Raw genomic sequence first — 23075 nt, forward strand, 5'->3', positions numbered from 1 at the left:
GCGATTCCCCCAAACCCGGGGAAGTCTTTCCACACTGGCGACTCCAGACATTCACATGGAAGAAGAGCCACCCACCTCACTGGTCCAGTTGGTGCAGACGGTTGTCGAGAACCCTCCTCCGGCAGCGAGGCAAGAACTCTTCCTTCCAGCTACACTGGAAAGAGGGCGACAAACCACGCAGTTGGCACAGGCAGCCCAGGCTTCAGCATCGAAGCAACTGCCTCCGCCATCGTCTCCAGTCGGAATGGCTAGACCGCTTCAGATCCCATCGAGACAGCCCTCATCCTCTCCTCACCCTTCGGAGGATGACAATCAGGACAAAGACATTCAAGGCTCTATACATTCAGAGTCGGTGATCTCCCTCGCCCTTGGCAGGTCTCCAACCCATGACGCCTATGAGGCCGATCTGCCCTCTCCAACTGACAATGTTCAAGCCTTTGCCAACCAAATGGCCAGAATGGTAGAGACCCTGGGTCTGGAAATTTAGCAAACCTAAAAAAGCAGCCACTGATCTAGTCTTTAAGAGGGTTCAATCTGAAGCTCCTCTGGCTCCATTACTCCCACTCCTGCCGTACCTGCTAGAGGTCATTCAGGCATCCTGGAAGACCCCTTCTTCGATAGCCCCTACCTCAAAAAGAATCGAGGCATGGTATCGCACTGATGACGAAGGCTTGGAGTGGCTCAAGCATCATCCTGACCTGAACTCAGTCGTAGTCAAGGCAGCCCAATCTGGAAGGCAGTCAAACACCCCTTCAGATTGGGAAGGGAAACGTTTCGACGCCATGGGAAGGAAACTACTCCGGAGCCTTACTCCTTACTAGAATGGCAAACTATGGAGCATGCATGGGTGCCTATCAACAAATCATATGGGATAAGGCTCAACCCTTTATTACAAAGCTCTTGGAGGAAGACCGGGCAGTCCTGTCGGCCCTCTCCCAGGAGGCCACTTTCCTGGCCCACCATCAGATGCAAATGGCAAAACACACTGGCGACGCCACAGGAAAAATGATTGCCCACGCTATAGCCATTCGAAGACAATCCTGGCTTCGATCATCGGGCCTTTCTACATCCTCCCGACAGGTCATCGAAGATCTACCATTCGATGCTTTGGGACTCTTTAACGCCGGGACCGACGACAAGCTTAAATCTAACCAAGACTATAAACTTCTGGCTACCGAGTGTGGTTTTGAAAATCCATCACAGGCCCAGAGAACGCGCTGAAATAATTGCCGCCAGTGGCATTTTGGCAACTACCCTTATCGTCAGCAGTCGACGAGACACACTCAGCATCCCGGGTCAACTGCCCAGACTCAACCTCAACAGCAACGTCAGCCCCAGCAAAACCAGAGGTCTCGATCTCGACAACCTCCAGCCAATTGCAACTCCAGACATTGAGTTTGATGCCTTTCTCGACGATAACATTTCCATCTCCGTTACTTCTGTTGGCTCCACCCCAACCCTCAATATTCTCCCCCCCCCCCAGAGAACTTACAACCGCAGACATGCATGGTCCCCAATTCGGAGACCGCCTCACCCAATTCATGCATGTGTGGCGACGTATCATGTCAGATGCGTGGGTGCTATGATTTGTCAAAGACGGTTATGCGTTACAGTTCAAAGAACTGCCTCCCACGGACCGTGTCGTTCGGACAGACCCTTCACCACCAATATTGGCAGAAGTTGACACCCTTCTCCAGAAAGGGGCAATCCAAAAATCTCCATCTCATTTGGACAATCGAGCCTTTTTCTCAAGGTACTTCATGGTACCGAAGCCTGATGGCTCCCTTCGCCCCATCCTCGACCTCAGGGCACTAAACAAGTTTATCCAAGTGACAAAGTTCAGAATGGTTACGGTATCGTCAATAACTCCCATGCTGTATCGAGACGACTTCTTCGCATCGATCGACTTAAGGGATGACTATTTCCATTTGTCCATCCAAAAGTCCCACAGATGGTTTCTGTCCTTCAAAATAGGACAACAGACTTATTCCTTCACAGTACTTCCATTTGGCCTCGGAATGGACATTCACCAAGTGCATGTCGGTAGTCGCGGCATACTTGAGGAGACAAAAAATCCGGGTTTTTCCATACCTAGACAACTGGCTCCAGGCCTCGACATCTCCAGATCTTCTCTGATCACAAATCGCCTTTACCCTCAATCTCCTCAAATACCTCGGCCTCCTGCTCAATGCCGAGAAGTCTCTTCTCACCCCGGGGGAAATCAGGGCATCAACGTCCCTCCTTGCCTTCAGGAGGAAGGTAAAAACGTGGTTATGGGACCAGGCCTTTGGGCACGCTGACAATTAGATATGGAATCCAGATGGATAGGACCGACAATTTGTGGAAATTGGAACTTAAACTATGAGTCTGTGTAACGCTGAGCATCAATTAGGTTTGTATTGATTTTATTGCTTTTATTGCTTTTATTGCTTTTATTGTTTTTATGGTTGTTTTTGCCGTTTATAATAACTGTTTCCTGTTGATTGTTACTGCTAAAACTGCTGTTTGTTGATGCCCTGATTTCCCCCGGGAGTGAGTTCCACAGGTGGGGGGCCACCACTGAGAAGGCCCTGCTCCTCATCCCCACCAGCCTCACTTGTGATAGCGGTGGGGTCGAGAGCAGGGCCTCCCCAGATGATCTCAGATTCTGGGGTGGGACGTAGAGGGAGATACGTTCGGACAGATACGCTGGACCGGAACCGTAAAGGGTTTTGTAAGTCAAAACCAGCATCTTGAATTGTGCTCGGAACTGAATCGGCAGCCAGTGGAGCTGACACAGCAGGGGGGGGGGGTGGTGTGCTCCCTGTATGTTGCTCCGGTGAGCAATCTGGCTGCCACTCGCTGGACCAGTTGAAGTTTCCGAACAGTCTTCAAGGGCAACCCCACATAGAGTGCGTTGCAGTAGTCTATACGGGATGTAACAAGAGCGTGGACCACTGTGGACAGATCAGACTTCCCTAGGTACGAGCGCAACTGGTGCACAAGTTTTAATTGCGCAAAAGCTCTCCCGGCCACCACTGAGACCTGGGGTTCCAGGCTCAGCGATGAGTCCAGGATCTCTCCCAAGCTGCGAACCTGAGTCTTCAGGGGGAGTGTAACCTCATCCAACACAGGCTGTAACCCTATACCCTGTTCAGCCTTACGGCTGACCAGTAGGACCTCTGTCTTGTCTGGATTCAGCTTCAATTTGTTAGCTTTCATCCAGTCTAACACAGCAGCTAGACACCGATTCAAGGTCTGGACAGCCACCTTGGTGACAGGTGAGAAGGAGTGACGGATCTGGACATCATCTGCATAGAGATAACATTTCAGTCCGAAACTGCGAATTATCTCCCCCAGCGGCTTCATGTAGATGTTAAACACCATTGGAGACAGAATTGAACCCTGAGGGACTCCACACGACAACGGCTGTGGGGCCAAACAAGTGTCACCCAGTAACACCTTCTGGGACCATCCCTCAAGAAAGGACCGGAGCCACTGCAGAGCAGTACCCCCAAGTCCCATATCTGTGAGGCATCCCAGAAGGATACCGTGATCAACGGTATCGAAGGCCGCTGAGAGGTCCAGCAGAACTAACGGGTACACACTCCCCCTGTCCAGCTCCTGGCGAAGATCATCTACCAAGGCGACCAAGGCTGTTTCCGTTCCATGTCCTGGACTAAAGCCAGACTGTGCTGGATCTAGATAATCAGTGTCTACCAGAAATCCCTGGAGTTGTACTGCCACCACACGTTCCATGACTTTGCCCAAATAGGGAAGGTTGGAAACTGGCCGATAGTTGTCTAATTGAGTGGGGTCCAGTGATGGTTTTTTCAACAGCGGTTTTATGATAGCTTGTTTTAAGCTCGCTGGAATTTTGTCCTCCCGTAAGGAGGCATTAACCACCACCTTCACCCACTCTGCCAAACCCCCTCTGGCTTCCTTTATCAGCCAGGATGGGCAGGGGTCTAGGATGCATGTGGTAGGTCGCACCTCTCCAAGGATCCTGTCCACATCCTCAAACTGAACCAATTGAAATGAATCCAATAAAACTGGACAAGCAGATGCTCTCGTTACATCCTCAGAGACTGCATTTAAAGTGGCATCGAATCCCAACCAAATCAGTGCAATTTTATCAGCAAAGAATTGTGCAAATGCTTCACAGCGAGCTGTCAGGGATCTCGCTTTTTGGTGGATTTAATAGACTCCTGACAACTCGAAAGAGCTCAGCTGGATGATTCTTCGCCGATGCAATATTGGCCGCAAAGGATGTTTTTTGTGCTGCCTCTATTGGACCTTAAAAAGGCATTCAGATGTGTTTGGGCTGATTTAGTGGGATTCTGGCGCCACACGCGCTCTAGCCACCTCTTCTTTCGCTTCATTGCTGCCAGCTCCGCAGTGAACCAAGGGGCATGGTTAGCTCGGTTAGAGGGGGCGTTCCGGAGCGATTATATCGATAGCCCTGGTGATCTCAGAATTCCAGCAAGAGACCAAGGCGTCGACAGAATCGCCAGCCAGGGAGGTGGGAAAATCCCCAAGAGCCATCAGGAAAACCATTTGGATCCATAAGTCTCCTGGGGCAGACCATTTTAATGGGTCTACCACCCCTGCGGAGGTTGGGAGGTACAGTGAGTCTAAACCTAATCAGGTAGTGGTCGGTCCATGGCAACAGAGCGATGGTCAGCTCTTCCACCCCAGCGTTGAGTAAAGACCAAATCCAGAGTGTGCCCGGCCGTGTGGGTTGGACCAGATATTAATTGGGACAAGCCCATGGTTGCCATGGCGGCCATAAAGTCCTGAGCTGCACCTGAAAGGGAGGTCTTTGCATGGACGTTAAAATCCCCCAGGACTAAAAGTTGCTGGGAGCCCAGCGCCATATCCGAGACCACCCCTGCTAGCTCAGGTAGGGAGACTGTCGTGCAGCGGGGTGGTCGGTATACTAACAGAATCCCTATCCGATCCCGATCACCTAACCTGAAGCCGGCACATTCGAATGATGATGATTGCGGGATGGGGTGCCTAATCAGGGGGATAAAATCCTTATAGACCACTGCAACTCCTCCTCCCCGCCCTCCGGGTCTTGGCTGGTGCTGCACAGAATAGCCAGGTGGGCATAGTTGGGAGAGATTCATCCCTTCCCCCTCGTCCAGCCAGGTCTCCATTATACATGCTAGATCAGCTTGTTCTTCCTGGATTAGGTCTCAAATAATGGAGGTCTTTCCATTGACCAACCTGGCATTGAGCAGCATCATCCTTAACCCAGAAGGGCCACCATTCTAGCATCACAGCTGTATCTTGTTGGGAGAGTTTTTTGGAATTGCCAATACATTCTTATTAGGGCTGGGCGGTTTCGTTCATTAATTTCATAATTCGTTAATAATTCGTTATTTTTCTTGATAACGAAGCGATAACAAACCATTCAGGAGCAACTAAAAAACGAAACGAATTTTTAAAGCTATTTCGTAATTGTTTTGTAATTGTTTCGTTATTATTTCCGTATGTCTGGTGCAAGTTTTATAGTTGTTTCCCTCCCCTCTCCCTGGTTGCAAGCGGTCGGCATTTACCCCACTTCCGGGTCCCTGGCCTCTGCTTAAGTGGATCAAATTCTCCTCTCCTCCTGTCGTCACCTCACCTCGTTCCTCACTCTGGCCTGCGTGCATTGGGCAAAGAGACACAGCAGTGCAGCACTCAGAGACCTGCCTGTTGCCTGCCTAACCTCTTTCCTTCTCCAGGTTAAAACTATTATATTTATTATTATTATTATTATTATTATTATTATTATTATTATTAAGAATGGATGGCCATCTTTCAGTAGTGCTTTGACTGTGCCTTACATGCACGAAGGCAGAAAGTGGTTTGTTATTATTATTATTATTATTATTATTATTGAGAAGCATTGTAAACCAGAATAGAGATCTCACCCCTCCTCTCTCTCTCTTTCCCCCCTCTTTCCTTCTCCAGGTTAAAACTATTATATTTATTATATTTATTATTATTATTATTATTATTATTATTATTATTATTAAGAATGGATGGCCATCTTTCAGTAGTGCTTTGACTGTGCCTTACAAGCACGAAGGCAGAAAGTGGTTTGTTATTATTATTATTATTATTATTATTGAGAAGCATTGTCAAACCAGAATAGAGATCTCACCCCTCCTCTCTCTCTCTTTCCCCCCTCTTTCCTTCTCCAGGTTAAAACTATTATATTTATTATATTTATTATTATTATTATTATTATTATTATTAATTAAGAATGGATGGCCATCTTTCAGTAATGCTTTGACTGTGCCTTACATGCACGAAGGCAGAAAGTGGTTTGTTATTATTATTATTATTATTATTATTATTGAGAAGCATTGTCAAACCAGAATAGAGATCTCACCCCTCCTCTCTCTCTCTTTCCCCCCTCTTTCCTTCTCCAGGTTAAAACTATTATATTTATTATTATTATTATTATTATTATTATTATTATTAATTAAGAATGGATGGCCATCTTTCAGTAGTGCTTTGACTGTGCCTTACATGCACGAAGGCAGAAAGTGGTTTGTTATTATTATTATTATTATTATTATTATTATTATTATTATTGAGAAGCATTGTCAAACCAGAATAGGGATCTCACCCCTCCTCTCTCTCTCTTTCCCCCCTCTTTCCTTCTCCGAGGTTAAAACTATTATTTAAAACTATTATTTTCACATTGCGTAACTGCGTCCGCCATTTTAACGAATTGATTCGTTAATATTAACGAAATTTCGTAAATATCAAACTTTTTAAAAGGAAAATTTCGGAATTCTTTTAAATATCGAAACGCAAAAAACCCCAAAAAACGAATCGATTTTAGAAACAAATTTTTCCATTGTTACCCAGGCCTAATTCTTATTGTTTTCAGGCCGAATTGTTTTTTTAGTTGTAGAATGGATAATTTTTAGAATTGCCAATGTTCTATTGTAAATTTTGGGCCGGATTTGCTTTGGTCTCGGATCCTTATTATGTTTTGAGTTTGTCGAATTATTATTGTAAATTTTGGGCTGAAATGAGTGGTTTAATCTCCCTTTCCCATATCTTCCTCTACCTGTCACCACCTCTATAACAGCCCCCCCCCCCACCTGCGAACCCACCTGCCCCGGGAGCATTCCCTCCTTGGTCTTCATTTGCTATCTAGTTGATAACATGTAATGACAGACATTGTTGTAATTATAATTGTAAATATCTGGGACATGTGGGTCCCGCCTCCTAATCCTTCCAGTGTGCCACAGATCATAAAGTGCACTTGTGCGCTACCGGGAAGTACAGAAGGCTGATGACATAACCGTAATAACAAGAATAATACAAATGAGAACATCAATACTTTGATGGTAAATCACAACATAAGCCTAAGGCCAGGTAAATCACAGCATTTATCTAAAGTGCTGTAGTGCAAGCAATCTATCTTGAACTCTTAGCCATTTTCAAGACTCTCAGAGCTTTTCTCCCTCTCCTGCAAGGACATATGGTTCAGATCCAAACGGACAGTATGGTAGTAATGTACTACCTGAACAAACAGGGAGGAACGGGATCCTGGAAACTCCTCAAACTTTCCATCAAGATCTGGGATTGGTGATGCCGACACTCGATAGTCCTGTCCGCTCTTCACCTGCCCGGTCGACTGAATAACCAAGTCGACTCGTTGAGCCGCTCGACATCCACGTCTCATGAATGGAGACTCGATACCATAGAAGTCTAAAACATCTTCAACATGTGGGGCCAGCCGTCAATCGATCTCTTCGCCTCTCCGGAGAATACCCATCTCCCACTATTTGGGGCCCGTCTCTCTCGGGACGAACCCCTTGGGTGCCTCGGAGACGCCTTTCTCCTCGACCGGTCGACTGAGTTCCTCTACCTTTCCCCTCCAATCCCACTACTCCTTCAGGTGATCAAGAAGGTCGAGCTAACACAGGCCAATTACATCCTCATCGCACCGGAGTGGCCGAGACAAGTATGGTTTCCAGCTCTCCTTCGACTTGCCAACGGTCGAGCGTTCTGCCTCCCTCCCAGACCAGACCTACTCTCTCTCGAGAGAGAGAGCAGGGCCTTCTACTCCATCCAGACATTCGGTCCCTCCACTTGACAGCCTGGAGGATACTTCCATAGCATCTTTTCCCCCGGAGGTCCAATCGATCCTCAAAGCTGCACACAAACCTTCAACATCAAAGGCATATACTTACCGCATTGCCTGTCTCCACACCTTCCTTCGGGACCATTCCCGACCGGAAATGCTTCCATCGATACCGACCATCTTGGACTTCCTTTTGTCCCTTGCTACCCAAAACCTGGCTTTGTCTTCATTGAAGTCATATGTGGCAGCAATCTCCTGGTACCTCCAGACAATGGGTTCACCTTCATTGTTCCAGAGTCATCTAATTAAGACCTTTCTAAGAGGATATACCAATCTTCATCCTCCCGTCCACCCTCCGACACCGGGATGGAGTCTCAACCTGGTCCTGGCCCAACTGGTGGGCCCTCCCTTCGAGCCCCTAGCCACGACTGATTTGAGGTTGCTTTCTTGGAAAGTGGCCTTCTTGGTGGCTATCATGTCGGCCCGGAGGCCATCGGAATTGGCAGCTCTCCGGAGAGATGAACCTTATTTGTTGTTACATGCTGATCGCGTGGTCCTTCGAACTGACATCACCTTCTTACCAAAGGTAATATCGCCATTCCATGTCAACGAAAACACTGTTTTGCCGTCTTTTTCCAACATCCCGACGGAAAAGAGACTTCATTCCCTTGATGTTTGGAGGGCCTTACTGTTCTATAGACAAATAACTTCCTCTGTCCGTAAGTCGCCTAGGCTGTTCGTGGCCTATGCGCCAGATAAAATAGGATTACCAATATCATCGCAGCAACTCTCCCGATGGATTGGTTCAGCCATTGAACTGTGTTACGAACTTGCTCAAAAAACCCCTCTGGTCTCGATCCACCCGAGATCAACGAGGGGCATGGCTGCTACAACTGCTTTCCTTAAAGGTGTCCCTATTGACTTGATTTGCAAAGCAGCCATTTGGTCCACTCCCATGACTTTTGTGTGACATTACTACTTGGACACCCGGTTTCAGAGGGACACTGTCTTCAGCAGATTAGTTCTTGCTGCTTGCCCACCTTAAATCCACCAAGGATCCACCATTGTTGTGTGTATACTACTAGGCTTGGGTAACCACGGAAAAATTTGGTTCTAAACTTGTTTTGTTTTTAGGGGGTCCTTGCGTTTCGTTTTTTTAATAATTCCGAAATTTTCCTTTTAAAAATTTCAAAATATACGAAATTTAGTATAATTACGAATTGATTTGTTAATGGCGGACGCAATTGCGCAATATGCTAAAAAAAACCTCCAAATGGGACAGGGGGGAACTTCTGAAGCTTCCCTCTCCCTCTGTTGTTGACTGTTGGTGTGATAAAACAAACAACAACTATAAAACTTGCAGCAGACATGCGAAAATAATTACGAAATAATTACAAAATAATTACGAAATAATTATGAAATAAATTGAAAAAATTGTTTCGAATCTAATTTACTCCTCACACTATTCCTGCATGGCTCAATATTGGATCGTAAGCTAATTTAAATACGAATTAATAACGAATTACGAAATTAACGAACGAAACCGCCCAAGCCTAGTGTATACCTTGCTCCTCAATTGTTTCTATGTTTAAACTGTTGTTTTTTCTATGCAATAAAGTTTAATGATCTGTCCTGTGGGTACCGTATTTACTAGGCCTGGGTAACAACGCAAAAATTTGGTTTTGTAATCGTTTTGTAATTGGGGTGTTTTTTTGTTTCGTTATTTAAAATAATTACAAAATTTTCCAAAAAAAAAAGTTCGGTATTTACGAAATTTTGTAAATATTTACAAAACATTTTGTAAAGATGGCGCCCTTTTTTTTTCAATATTTTAAAAATATTTTTTAAATTTAATTATTAATTTAGTAGAATAGGGAGGAGAAATTAAAATTATTATTATTAAATTTAAATTATTATTAAGGAGGGAAGGCAGGCACTCACTCTGGCGGGCCCTCTCGCTCGCTCGCCGCTCGCTCGCCCCTCTCGCTCGCCACTTGTGGGGTTCAGAACGCTCTTTGATTGCAGGTGAACCATAAATCCCCGTAACTAAAACTCCCAAATGTCAAGGTCTATTTCCCGCAAACTACGTAGACCTCTGCCACACACCTTTTATCTACTTACATTACTCTATTTCTTTATAATTAGTATTATATCATTTTTCCCCTCTTCCCCATACCCTTAGTTTGTGCCCCACTTCACCAGGACCAACCTACTCATTTTATTTCACAATTACAAAATGGCATTTATACATTTAGATGGAACTCATTTTCTGTTTTTTTCTCATATACATTAGAAAATGAAAAGATATTGCATGAGCAGAATAGAAGGGAGTCAATTTTTTTTTTGCATTTATGATTTTTTTTCCTCCCTTATCTTCACCCCTTCCCCCATATATTTTTAATTAGCACGGTTGGTAATTAAAAGAAATGTAATAATTAAAAAAACATATCTTAATAAAATAATATAAAATAATAAATAAAATAATAAAATAATATAACTACAATAAAATAATATAACTAAACATAAACAATAATAACAATAATAAAATTATCAAATAGAATATAAATCAAATAGAATAAAAAGTTAAACAAAAAATTAAAATACAGCCAATTGCTAAACAAGAAGCAAGCTAAGAAATTGAAATTAAATTACTTAAGACTGTAATAAAATATAATACATAAAGAAATGTAATTATCATATTTTAACATAACAATACGAAATATAAATTATTTATTTATAATATAATGTCAAAAATTACAAATTAATTTTTAAAAATGCAGAAAGTAAATTAAATCAAAAGAAGAAAATATCATAAATTGCACTTTGAAACAACTATGAATATTAAATTATGGGAAATTATCTGGCTGGGCGGTTTTGTTCGACAATTTTGTAAATTGTTTTTTTTTTATAACAGTACAATATCGACATTTCTTTCAAACCCGGAAGTGTTTCTTCTAAATCGAAGTTCTAAATCGAAGTTCTTTCCACTCAAAAGAATTTATAGTTCTAGTTCTTGCTAATAGGCAAAGAAGAATTGGAAAGAGAGTTTTAGGGCCGTAGTTGTTATTTCTTAAAGGAAAGGAAGTAAAATAATTTGGAAAAAGGCAATGCAAAGCTGTTGCCATAAACTGGATAATTAGGAGTTTTGACTTTGCAATCACCCATTTTTATCTAGTTGCAAAGGAAATGCGTATGGGGCAATTTCTCTTAAAATACCTTTTTTGTTCAGCATTTTTGGTCAAACATTCCAAATAACTCCTTCAAAACAAGTCTGCCTAGGTGTTGCCTAGTTAATGCATTTACTTACTCCAGTTTTTTCTCTCTCCTGGAACCACAAATATCTTTCACAGTATATTGGCCGCCCCCTTCCCGGCCTTCTCCCTCCCATGCCCTCCCAGGGGGACATTGCTCAGCCCCCCCCCCCCGGGAGTGTCATGGTGTGCACATTTCTTTCACAGCATATTGGCCGTCCCCCAGTGAGACAGACTGTAAGTCCTCCCGGGGTGGGCTCTTGACCCTTCCCCCCCCCCGGGATTGACTGCCTTTTTGTCTGCTGAGAGAAGGTCGATATACCCTTCCCGGCCTTCTCCCTCCCATGCCACTGAGACAGACTGTAAGTCCTCCCGGGGTGGGCTCTTGACCCTGCCCCCCTCCCCCGGGATTGACTGCCTTTTTGTCTGCTGAGAGAAGGCCGATACCCTTCCCGGCCTTCTCCCTCCCATGCCACTGAGACAGACTAAGTCCTCCCGGGGTGGGCTCTTGACCCTTCCCCCCCCCCCCGGGATTGACTGCCTTTTTGTCTGCTGAGAGAAGGCCGATACCCTTCCTGGCCTTCTCCCTCCCATGCCACTGAGACAGACTAACTCCTCCCGGGGTGGGCTCTTGACCCTGCCCCCCCGGGATTGATTGCCTTTTTGTCTGCTGAGAGAAGGCCGATACCCTTCCCGGCCTTCTCCCTCCCATGCCACTGAGACAGACTAAGTCCTCCCGGGGTGGGCTCTTGACCCTGCCCCCCCCCCCCCCGGGATTGACTGCCTTTTTGTCTGCTGAGAGAAGGCCGATACCCTTCCCCGCCTTCTCCCTCCCATGCCACTGAGACAGATTAAGTCCTCCCGGGGTGGGCTCTTGACCCTGCCCCCCCCCCCGGGATTGACTGCCTTTTTGTCTGCTGAGAGAAGGCCGATACCCTTCCCGGCCTTCTCCCTCCCATGCCACTGAGACAGACTGTAAGTCCTCCCGGGGTGGGCTCTTGACCCTGCCCCCCCCCGGGATTGACTGCCTTTTTGTCTGCTGAGAGAAGGCCGATACCCTTCCCAGCCTTCTCCCTCCCATGCCACTGAGACAGACTAAGTCCTCCCGGGGTGGGCTCTTGACCCTGCCCCCCCCGGGATTGACTGCCTTTTTGTCTGCTGAGAGAAGGCCGATACCCTTCCCGGCCTTCTCCCTCCCATGCCACTGAGACAGACTAACTCCTCCCGGGGTGGGCTCTTGACCCTGCCCCCCCCCCCAGGATTGACTGCCTTTTTGTCTGCTGAGAGAAGGCCGATACCCTTCCCGGCCTTCTCCCTCCCATGCCACTGAGACAGACTAAGTCCTCCCGGGGTGGGCTCTTGACCCTGCCCCCCCGGGATTGACTGCCTTTTTGTCTGCTGAGAGAAGGCCGATACCCTTCCCGGCCTTCTCCCTCCCATGCCACTGAGACAGACTAAGTCCTCCCGGGGTGGGCTCTTGACCCTGCCCCCCCCGGGATTGACTGCCTTTTTGTCTGCTGAGAGAAGGCCGATACCCTTCCCGACCTTCTCCCTCCCATGCCACTGAGACAGACTAAGTCCTCCCGGGGTGGGCTCTTGACCCTGGCCCCCCCGGGATTGACTGCCTTTTTGCCTTCCAGGCTGTTGCAATCATGCAGTATGGTGGAACGGGAAGGTTTTCGCTGATTTGTTCAGTTCACCTCCTGGCACCATGGTACAATACGAATTGCAAAACTTTCTCTCGAACAGTCATTGCAGCTTTGTTCGAGTGATGAGTACTTGCGAGAGATGATGAGAGACTGGATACGGCATACTCATTCCGGTGGTACTAACTCGGGATTCATGGTCACAGGCGCAGGAAGGAACATGATCCGGGCGGTCGAAAGTGCCGGCTTCTCAAACGTAACATGCATGGCGCATTTGCTGCATAACTTTGTAAAAGATGGCTTCAAGGGGACCGATGAGAACAGCGCCACCGCCGTCACTCAACTCATTGACCGCTGCCAAAGAATCGCCGCCTTCTTACACTGTGGCTCTAAGTCCGCAAAAGTGGAGTGCCTCCCACAACACCGGTTACTGCAGGATGTCCCCACCCGCTGGAACTCCACCTGCATCATGTTGGAGCGCATGGAACATCTTTGTCAGCCCAACCTGTTCCCCAACAACCAGGAGTGGATGATCATCACTCAGCTGGTCGAGATACTAGAACCATTCAAATTAGCCACCGAACATCTTTCAGCACAGAAAGCACTACTCAGCCATGTGGTCCCTGTCGTCCTGCGTTTGAAGAGGCATTTGGAGTCACTGCGTGGACAAAGTACATTGCAATCATCACACCCTCCAACGTAACTTGCTCGACCCCCTTGCTGTGGAAAAGCTGGTCTTCTTGAAGGCCAACTTGCCAGTTTTGGGCTATCCTCAGATTGATCTGGATAGCATGGACCCGTAGGTCACTACAGCCTTTTTTGTGGTAAGTCGCTGGGTGGACAAAGTACATTGCTATCATGGCTGGGCCCCTGTTCACTCCACAGGCTTAGGAGGTGGTCAGAAAGTTGACTTTCGCCATCCGTAGACGTCTTCACATTTGTCTTTGGTGAAACAAAAGCTGTTTCACCCAGTTGTTGTGGCTGTCCTGCAGCTGTTTTTGCCGCACTACAGGGCAAGCATTTTGAAATTTTTCTTTTTTAAAAGTTTCACTGCTAAATATTTCTTTTATTCTTAAAAAAAATTATAAAATATTTGAAAAAAAATGAAAACACTGCAGCACATTTGTCTGCAGTTTTTGTGTGCCCTGTGGCAGTTTCGCTGCACATCAGGGCAAGCATTTCATTTGTGTAGTTCCAACTAGTGCGGCCCATAAGCCAACACAAAATGCTTACAGTGCTCATTATTTGTGTAGTTCCAACCAGTGCAGCCCTTCTGCTGCGACCCCCTGTTGAAGACTGAAGGCCAAGTTGACACACATAACCACAATGAACCGGTTTATTGTCTTGCAAGATTTGGGGGAGGACAGACAACAGGCTGAAAGGCGTCCGGCAGGGGACGTCTGGGGAAAGGGTGTATGAAAGGGAGTTGGGGGGGGGGGAGCGTATACAGGAGTAGAAGAGTGCCTCTATTCAAAAATGGAAAATTAACCAAATGCTCGCCCTGTTGTGAAGCGTACACACTACACAGGAGTAGAGGAGTGCCTCTTTTCCGGGCATGCCAGAGGCGATGCCCAACAGGCTGAAAGGCGACCGGCAGGAAACGACTGAGGAAAGGGTGTATGAAAGGGAGTTGAGGGGGGGGGGAGCCAGTAACTCTTAACTGAGTGTCCCGGGGGTCCGAAGGGTTTCCTTTGAAAAAACTTGATTTGAAAAAACCCTAAAAGTTGCCATAGAAATCATCAATAAAAACAAGTGGGGAAATGGTGTATGAAAGGGAGTGGGGGGGGGGAGGGGGCAAGTAACGACTGGGGAAAGGGTGTATGAAATAATATGTATGTAAAATAATTTTCCTGACTATGAATTTATACCGCAAAATAATTTTCCAGGCTATGCATTCATTTTTTTATGGAGTTGGGGGGTTGGGAAGCCATGCAAAGTCAAATTTCAACTTCTCTCGGTGCTCCCCCCGTACTCTTAACTGAGTGTCCCGGGGGTCCGAAGGGTTTCCTTTGAAAAAACTTGATTTGAAAAAAACTTGATTAAAATCATCAATAAAAATTAAAATCATCAATAAAAAAAGAAGTGCTTCCTTGAAAATGTCTGGGATTAAGTACTGGCCTACTCTCAGCAGCCAGGAAGACAGTTAGCACCCTCCCAAAACGTAATTCCAGCATTATATGAGGGATGCGAGCAACGTCTCTGAACCCTGGTGTATGAAGGGGAGTTGGGGGGGAGGGTTCCCGAGTATAGGTCAGGGATGGGGACCAACCAAAAGTCACGATTAAAATCATAAATAAAAAGAAGTGCTTCCATGAAAATGTCTGGGATTAAGTACTGGCCTACTCTCAGCAGCCAGGAAGACAGTTAGCACACTCCCAAAATGTAATTCCAGCCATGTATGAGGGATGCGAGCAACTTCTCTGAATCCTGGTGTATGAAGGGGAGTTGGGGGGGAGGGTTCCCGAGTATAGGTCAGGGATGGGGACCAACCAAAATTCGCGATTAAAATCATAAATAAAAAGAAGTGCTTCCATGAAAATGTCTGGGATTAAGTACTGGCCTACTCTCAGCAGCCAGGAAGACAGCACCCTCCCAAAACGTAATTCCAGCATTATATGAGGGATGCGAGCAACGTGTCTGAACCCTGGTGTATGAAGGGGAGTTGGGGGGGAGGGTTCCCGAGTATAGGTCAGGGATGGGGACCAACCAAAAGTCGCGATTAAAATCATAAATAAAAAGAAGTGCTTCCATGAAAATGTCTGGGATTAAGTACTGGCCTACTCTCAGCAGCCAGGAAGACAGTTAGTACCCTCCCAAAACGTAATTCCAGCCTTATATGAGGGATGCGTGCAACTTCTCTGAACCCTGGTGTATGAAGGGGAGTTGGGGGGGAGGGTTCCCGAGTATAGGTCAGGGATGGGGACCAACCAAAAGTCGCGATTAAAATCATAAATAAAAAGAAGTGCTTCCATGAAAATGTCTGGGATTAAGTACTGGCCTACTCTCAGCAGCCAGGAAAACAGTTAGCACCCTCCCAAAACGTAATTCCAGCATTATATGAGGGATGCGAGCAACGTCTCTGAACCCTGGTGTATGAAGGGGAGTTGGGGGGGGAGGGTTCCCGAGTATAGGTCAGGGATGGGGATCAACTTACCGCTGGAATGAGGAAAAAAAGGGAGGGGTAGTGTGTCCCTGCAGTTTGGAATCTGTTATGGTTTAAAAACTTGACGAAAACTCGCGATTAAAATCATCAATAAAAAGAAGTGCTTCCATGAAAATGTAGAGGACCGAAGCATTTACTTTGAAAAAATTACTGTGGTCAAAGCTGGCCTAAAAAAAAAACTTGCCTAAAAGTCGCCATAGAAATCATCAATAAAAACAAGTGGGGAAATGGTGTATGAAAGGGAGTGAGGGGGGGGGGAGGCGTACACACAGGAGTAGAGGAGTGCCTCTTTTCCGGGCACGCCAGAGGCAATGCCCAACAGGCTAAAAGGTGACCTTTTTTTTTTTTTTGGAATACTTTTTTTTAGAATACTTTCTTTGAATATTTTAGAATAAAATAAAATAAAGTATTTTATAAAATAAAGTAAAATTAAACGGAGATTGTAACACTTGCACCAGATATACGAAAAAGTAACAAAACAATTACTAAACTTGGAGACATGCATTTGATTCTTCATTGATCCTCAAACTATTACTAAATGGATCTATATTCGATTATAAAATAATTGAAATACAAATCATTGACGAAATACAAAATTACCGAACGAAACTGGACAAGCCTAAGTCTTTCGAGGTAACAGAAAGCAAAGCAAAATTGATTCTCAATAAGTGCTGGGATTTATTACAGGTGCAGCCAATGTCCCCGCATACAGCAGGTGTGTGTGTCTGTGTAACTCAGTTGAGGTAAAAGTAAAGAAATCATCAATAATAAGTGGTAATGTAAGGCAACACAAAGCACAAAGCAAAGTAGTACGCATCAGGGCAATGTTCCCGCGTTCAGCAGGCAGGGGTAATGTAAGGCAACATAAAGCACAAAGCAAAGTAGTACGCATCAGGGAGTGTGGTGGAGGCTCCTTCTTTGGAAGCTTTTAAGCAGAGGCTGGATGGCCATTTGTCAGGGGTGATTTGAATGCAATATTCCTGCTTCTTGGCAGGGGGTTGGACTGGATGGCCCATGAGGTCTCTTCCAACTCTTTGATTCTATGATTCTAGGGCAATGTTCCCGCGTTGAGCAGGCAGTGGTAATGTAAGGCAACACGAAGCACAAAGCAAAGTAGTACGCATCAGGACAATGTTCCCGCGTTCAGCAGGCAGTGGTAATGTAAGGCAACACAAAGCACAAAGTAGTATGCATCAGGGCAATGCAATCAGGGCAATGTAAGGGAGTTGGGGAAGGGGGGAAGCATACACAGGAGTACAGGAGTGCCTCTTCTCCTGGCACCCCAAAGGCGATGCCCAACAGGCTGAATGGGGACTTGCAGGGAATGACTGGGGAAAGATGGGCAGAGACGCTGTGAAAGCAAAGTGCAGAAATGACAACCCCAGGGGCGGTAGGGAACGACGGCTCCCTTGTTATGCATGCCCTACGCAGGCGCCCTCTTTTCCGGGCACCCCAGAGGCGATGCCCAACAGGCTGAAAGGGGAGTGGCCAGTAACGACTGGGGAAAGGGTGTATGAAAAAAAATGTATGTAAAATAAGTTTCTTGATATATTGCAAAAGCCTCCCAAATCCATCTAGACTGTTGAAAGCTAAATGGATCTTGGGATCGAGCTGGCGGTCGGCCACGAGGCGAGCTACCGCCTGACCCAGTCCCTGCCTCTCGGCGCTTCCCCCATGCTCTTAAATGAGTGTCCCTGTGGTCCAAAGCGTTAACTTTGAAAAAACCTGCCGAAAAGTCGCCATTAAAATCATCAATAAAAAGAAGTGCTTCCACGATACCATCGTCGTTCCGACCACAAACGATGCCAAAATACCCATCCACCACAGGAGGCCATGGGCAAGTCAATATGGGCCGCACTGGTTGGAACTAAACAAATGAAATGCTTGCCCTGTAGCGGGGCAAAAACAGCCACAGGGCAAATGTGCTGCAGTGTTATTTTACCGTACACTGGAGTAGAGGAGTGCCTCTTTTCCAGGCACTTCAGAGGCGATGCCCAACAGGCTGAAAGGGGACCAGCAGGAAACAACTGGGGAAAGGGTGTATGAAAGGGAGTTGGGGGGCCTACACACAGCAGCCAAGAAGACATTTCAAACCAGAGAATTTGTACATTTTCCAAAACGAGCACTGTCTTATAGCACTTTGTGTTGGCAAAAGGAGCGCACTTTTTTTTGGAATATTTTTAGAATATTTAAAAATGGAAAATTAACAAAATGCTCGCCCTGTTGTGAAGCGTACACAGGAGTAAGTGCCTCTTTTCTGGGCACCTCAGAGGTGATGCCCAACAGGATGAAAGGGGACCGGCAGGAAACGACAGGGGAAAGGGTGTATGAAAGGGGTTTGGGGGGGGGGGAAGCGTACACAGGAGTCGAGGAGTGCCTCTTTTCCGGGCACTCCAGAGGCGATGCTCAACAGGCTGAAAGGGGACCGGCAGTAATCAAGGGGACTGAAAGGGGACTCACACAGTAATCAAGCAGTACTTGCCCGGAGAGAAAGGAGGTAAAGAGGGAAGTTTGTTATGGGTGGATGCATAGCAGACAGATTGGAATTCCAGGAGCAGGGAGGGAACAACTGGGGAAAGGTTTAATAATAATAATAAGGAATAATCTAAATGCTTGCTGACAACAACTGTGCAAATATGAAGTGTATTCCTTTTTTAAATGTTTTTTTAAAAGAATAAAAGAAATTTGTGCAAATGTGCGGTGTATGAATTTTTTTTAAAATAATGTATAAAAATTTTTTTGGAATAAAAGAAATATTTAGCTGAAATTTATCAAAATGCTTGCCCTGTAGTGGGGCTATATTTTTTAATTTTTTTTTAGAATAAAATAGCAAAAGTACCAATGGTGATCACTACGGGCAATCTTCCCACAGTAGTAATTTAAGGCAACACAAACCATGGTGATCAATAAGGGCAACGTTCCCACATTCTACTAATAAATATTAAAATATAAGTCCCTTCATATTTACAGGGTTTTTCATAAATTTTTTTGTGGTTTTTTTGTGGGTTTTTTTTTTTAAGAGGTAGCAGGTAGGTTGTTTGTTTAATGGGTAAGGGAATTCTGGGAAGGGGGGAAGGGTATAATAAATAAATAAATAATAGCAGCATTTTTGGGTGAGTTTCTTTGTTTTCCTTTGTTTAAGAATTAAATCAATAAATAATAGCAGCTGTTCTAGTTATAAATATTAAAATATAAGTCCCTTCATATTAATACAGTTTTTCTTTTTTTTTTGTTGTGGTTTTTTTTTAAGAGGTAGCAGGTAGGTAGTTTGTTTATGGGTAAGGGAGTTCTGGGAGGGGGGAAGGGTATAATAAATAAATAAATAATAGCAGCATTTCTGGGTGAGTTTCTTTGTTTTCCTTTGTTTAAGAATTAAATAAATAAATAATAGCAGCTGTTCTAGTTATAAATATTAAAATATAAGTCCCTTCATATTAATAGAGTTTTTCTTTTTTTTTGTTGTTGTGGTTTTTTTTTTAAGAGGTAGCAGGTAGGTAGTTTGTTTATGGGTAAGGGAGTTCTGGGAGGGGGGAAGGGTATAATAAATAAATAAATAATAGCAGCATTTCTGGGTGAGTTTCTTTGTTTTCCTTTTTTTAAGAATTAAATCAATAAATAATAGCAGCTGTTCTAGTTATAAATATTAAAATATAAGTCCCTTCATATTAATAGAGTTTTTCATAATTTTTTTGTGGTTTTTTTAAAGAGGTAGCAGGTAGGTAGTTTGTTTATGGGTAAGGGAGTTCTGGGAGGGGGGAAGGGTATAATAAATAAATAAATAAATAAATAAATATTTATGAAGGAACACAGCCACAGGACAGGGAGAAACGCACACACAGGAACACAAGGTTCTTTTTTTTTAGATTATTTTTTAAATATTTTGAAGAATAAAAGAAAGATATTTTTCAGAAATATTTAAAAATGGAAAATTAACACAAAGCAAGGTACAGGCAGTGGTAATGTAAGGCAACACAAAGCACAAAGCACAAAGTAGTACGCATCAGGGCAATGTTCCTGCGTTCAGCAGGCAGTGGAAATGGAAGGCAACACAAAGCACAAAGTAGTACGCATCAAGGCGCACACCAACAGGAGACTCTTTTCTTTTTTTGGAATATTTTTTGTATTTTTTTAAGAATAAAACACAGGTATTTTTAGAAAATATTCAAAAATGGGAAATGAACCAAAAACTGGCCCTGATGTAGAGCTAACACAGGCAGGAGACAAGGCAATGGAGAGCACAAAACAACAGGAGGCTCTCTTTTTTTTGGAATATTTTTTTGTATTTTTTTTATGAATAAAACACAGGTATTTTCAGATTATGTTCAGAAATGGAAAATTAGCCAAAAACTGGCCCTGATGTAGAGCTAACACAGCGAAAGGACAGTGCAAATGAGAGCACACAGGAACAGAAGTTTCTTTTCTTTTTTTAGAATATTTTTTGTATTTTTTTATGAATAAAACACAGGTATATTTTCAGATAATTTTCAGAAATGGAAAATTAGCCAAAAACTGGCCCTGATGTAGAGCTAACACAGGCAGGAGACAGGGCAATCGAGAGCACAAACCAACAGGAGACTCTTTTCTTTTTTTAGAATATTTTTGGATTTTTTTAAGAACAAAACACGGGTATTTTTTTTATAAAAAATGTAAAAATGAAAAATTAACAAATTAACAAAAACCGAAAGAAGGAATGAATCCAAGCAAGGAATGAATAATAAGCAAGGAATGAATCAAAGCAAGGAATGAATAATAAGTAAGGAATTACATGCAATCCAAGCTTAGCCAGCAACCAACCAAGCCAACCCAATGCAAGCCGCCCTCCCGGACCTCTTCTCTTGTCCCTCGCCTCCGCAACAAAAGAATTTTTGGAAGAATAAAAGAAAGATCTTTTTCAGAAATATTTGAAAATGGAAAATGAACACAATGCTTGCCCTGCTGTGGAGCTAACAGCCACAAGACAGGGACAAACGATAGCACACAGCCACAGAAGGGTCTTTTCTTTTTTAGAATACTTTTTGAAGTTTTTGGAGAATAAAAGAAAGATAAAATTAAAGAAATTAAAATTAAAATAAAAAATAAAATAAAAAAACAAAAGAATAAAAGAAAGGGTGTATGAAAGGGAGTTGAGGGGGGGGAAACGCGCGCACACAGGCACACAAGGGTCCTTTTTTAAAGATTTTTTTTGGTTTTTTTTAAAGAATAAAAGACAAGTATTTTTAAAAAATATTCAAAAATGGAAAATTAACCGAAAACTGGCCCTGATGTGGAGCAAACACAGCCAGGAGCCAGGGCAAACGAGAGCGTATAGAGGAGTAGAAGAGTGCCTGTATTTAAAAATGGACAATTAACAAAATGCTCGCCCTGTTGTGAAGTGTACACACACAGGAGGAGAGGAGTGCCTCTTTTCCGGGCACTCCAGAGGCGATGCCTGACAGGCTAAAAGGCGACCGGCCTTTTTTTTTTTTTTGGAATACTTTTTTTTAGAATATTTTTTTTAGAATACTTTTTTTGAATATTTTAGAATAAAATAAAATAAAGAATTATATAAAATAAAGTAAAATTAAACGGAGATTTTAACACTTGCACCAGATATACAAAAAAGTAACAAATCAATTACTAAACTTGGAGACATGCATTTGATTCTTCATTGATCCTCAAACTATTACAGAATGGATCTATATTCGAATGTAAAATAATTGAAATACAAATCATTGACGAAATACAAAATTACCGAACGAAACTGGCCAAGCCTAAGTCTTTCGAGGTAACATAAAGCAAAGTAAAATTGATTTTCAATAAGTGCCAGACCCCAAAGGGGCAATGTCTCCGCAAAAAGTGCTGGGATTTAAAATCATAAATAAAAATTAAAATCATCAATAAAAAGTAGTGCTTCTACGAAAATGGGGACTGGCAGGGAATGAAGTTATGGGAGCATTTCTCTTAGGTGAAACAAAAGCTATTTCACCCAGTTGTTTGCCTCTATTTAAAAATGGAAAATTAACCAAATGCTCACCCTCTAGAGCTAATACATGCCGACGAGCGCAGACCTCAGGGATGCGTGTATGAAAGGGAGTTGGGGGGGGGGGAGCCAGTAACGACTGGGGAAAGGGTGTATGAAATAATATGTATGTAAAAAAAGTTTCCTGACTATGAATTTTTACCGCAAAATCATTTTCCTGGCTATGCATTAATTTTTTTATGGAGTTGGGGATGCGTGCATTGATCAGTCCAAAAACAACCCGGGCTCGGCCGGCCGCATTGGTTACTCTAGATAACCTGGGTCCGATCGCATCAGGGCAATGTTCCCGCGTTCAGCAGGCAGTGACAATGTAAGGCACCACAACGCAGAAAGCAAAGTAGTATGCATCAGGGCACCCTCCCAAAATGTTATTCCATCCTTGTATGAGATTGTTTGGAATCTGTTATGGTTCCTTTGGACGCTCCCCCCGTTCCTTAGATATAACTGTGGTAATTCTAGAGTTTAATTTTAATTTTAATTTTAAAACCTTGACGAAAAGTGGCGATTAAAATCATCAATAAAAAGAAGTGCTTCCACAAAAATGTAGAGGACCGAAGCAGAGAGACTCCCGAGGGTAGTCTGGGATGAAGTACTGGCCTACTCTCAGCAGCCAGGAAGACAGCACCCTCCCAAAACGTAATTTCATCCTTGTATAAGTGATGCGAGCAACGTCTCTGAACCCTGGTGTATGAAGGGGAGTTGGGGGGGGAGGGTTTCCATTCAAAAATGGAAAATTAACCAAATGCTCACCCTCTAGAGCTAATCCATGCCGACGAGCGCAGACCTCCATGATGAAGAAGTGCTCACGAAGGTGGTTTTCCCATGGTGAAACAAAAGCTATTTCACCGAGTTATTTGCCTCTATTTAAAAATGGAAAATTATCCAAATGCTCACCCTCAAGAGCTAATCCATGCCGACG

This window comes from Anolis sagrei, chromosome Y (assembly GCF_037176765.1).
Source record: "Anolis sagrei isolate rAnoSag1 chromosome Y, rAnoSag1.mat, whole genome shotgun sequence".
Lineage (NCBI taxonomy): Eukaryota > Metazoa > Chordata > Lepidosauria > Squamata > Dactyloidae > Anolis > Anolis sagrei.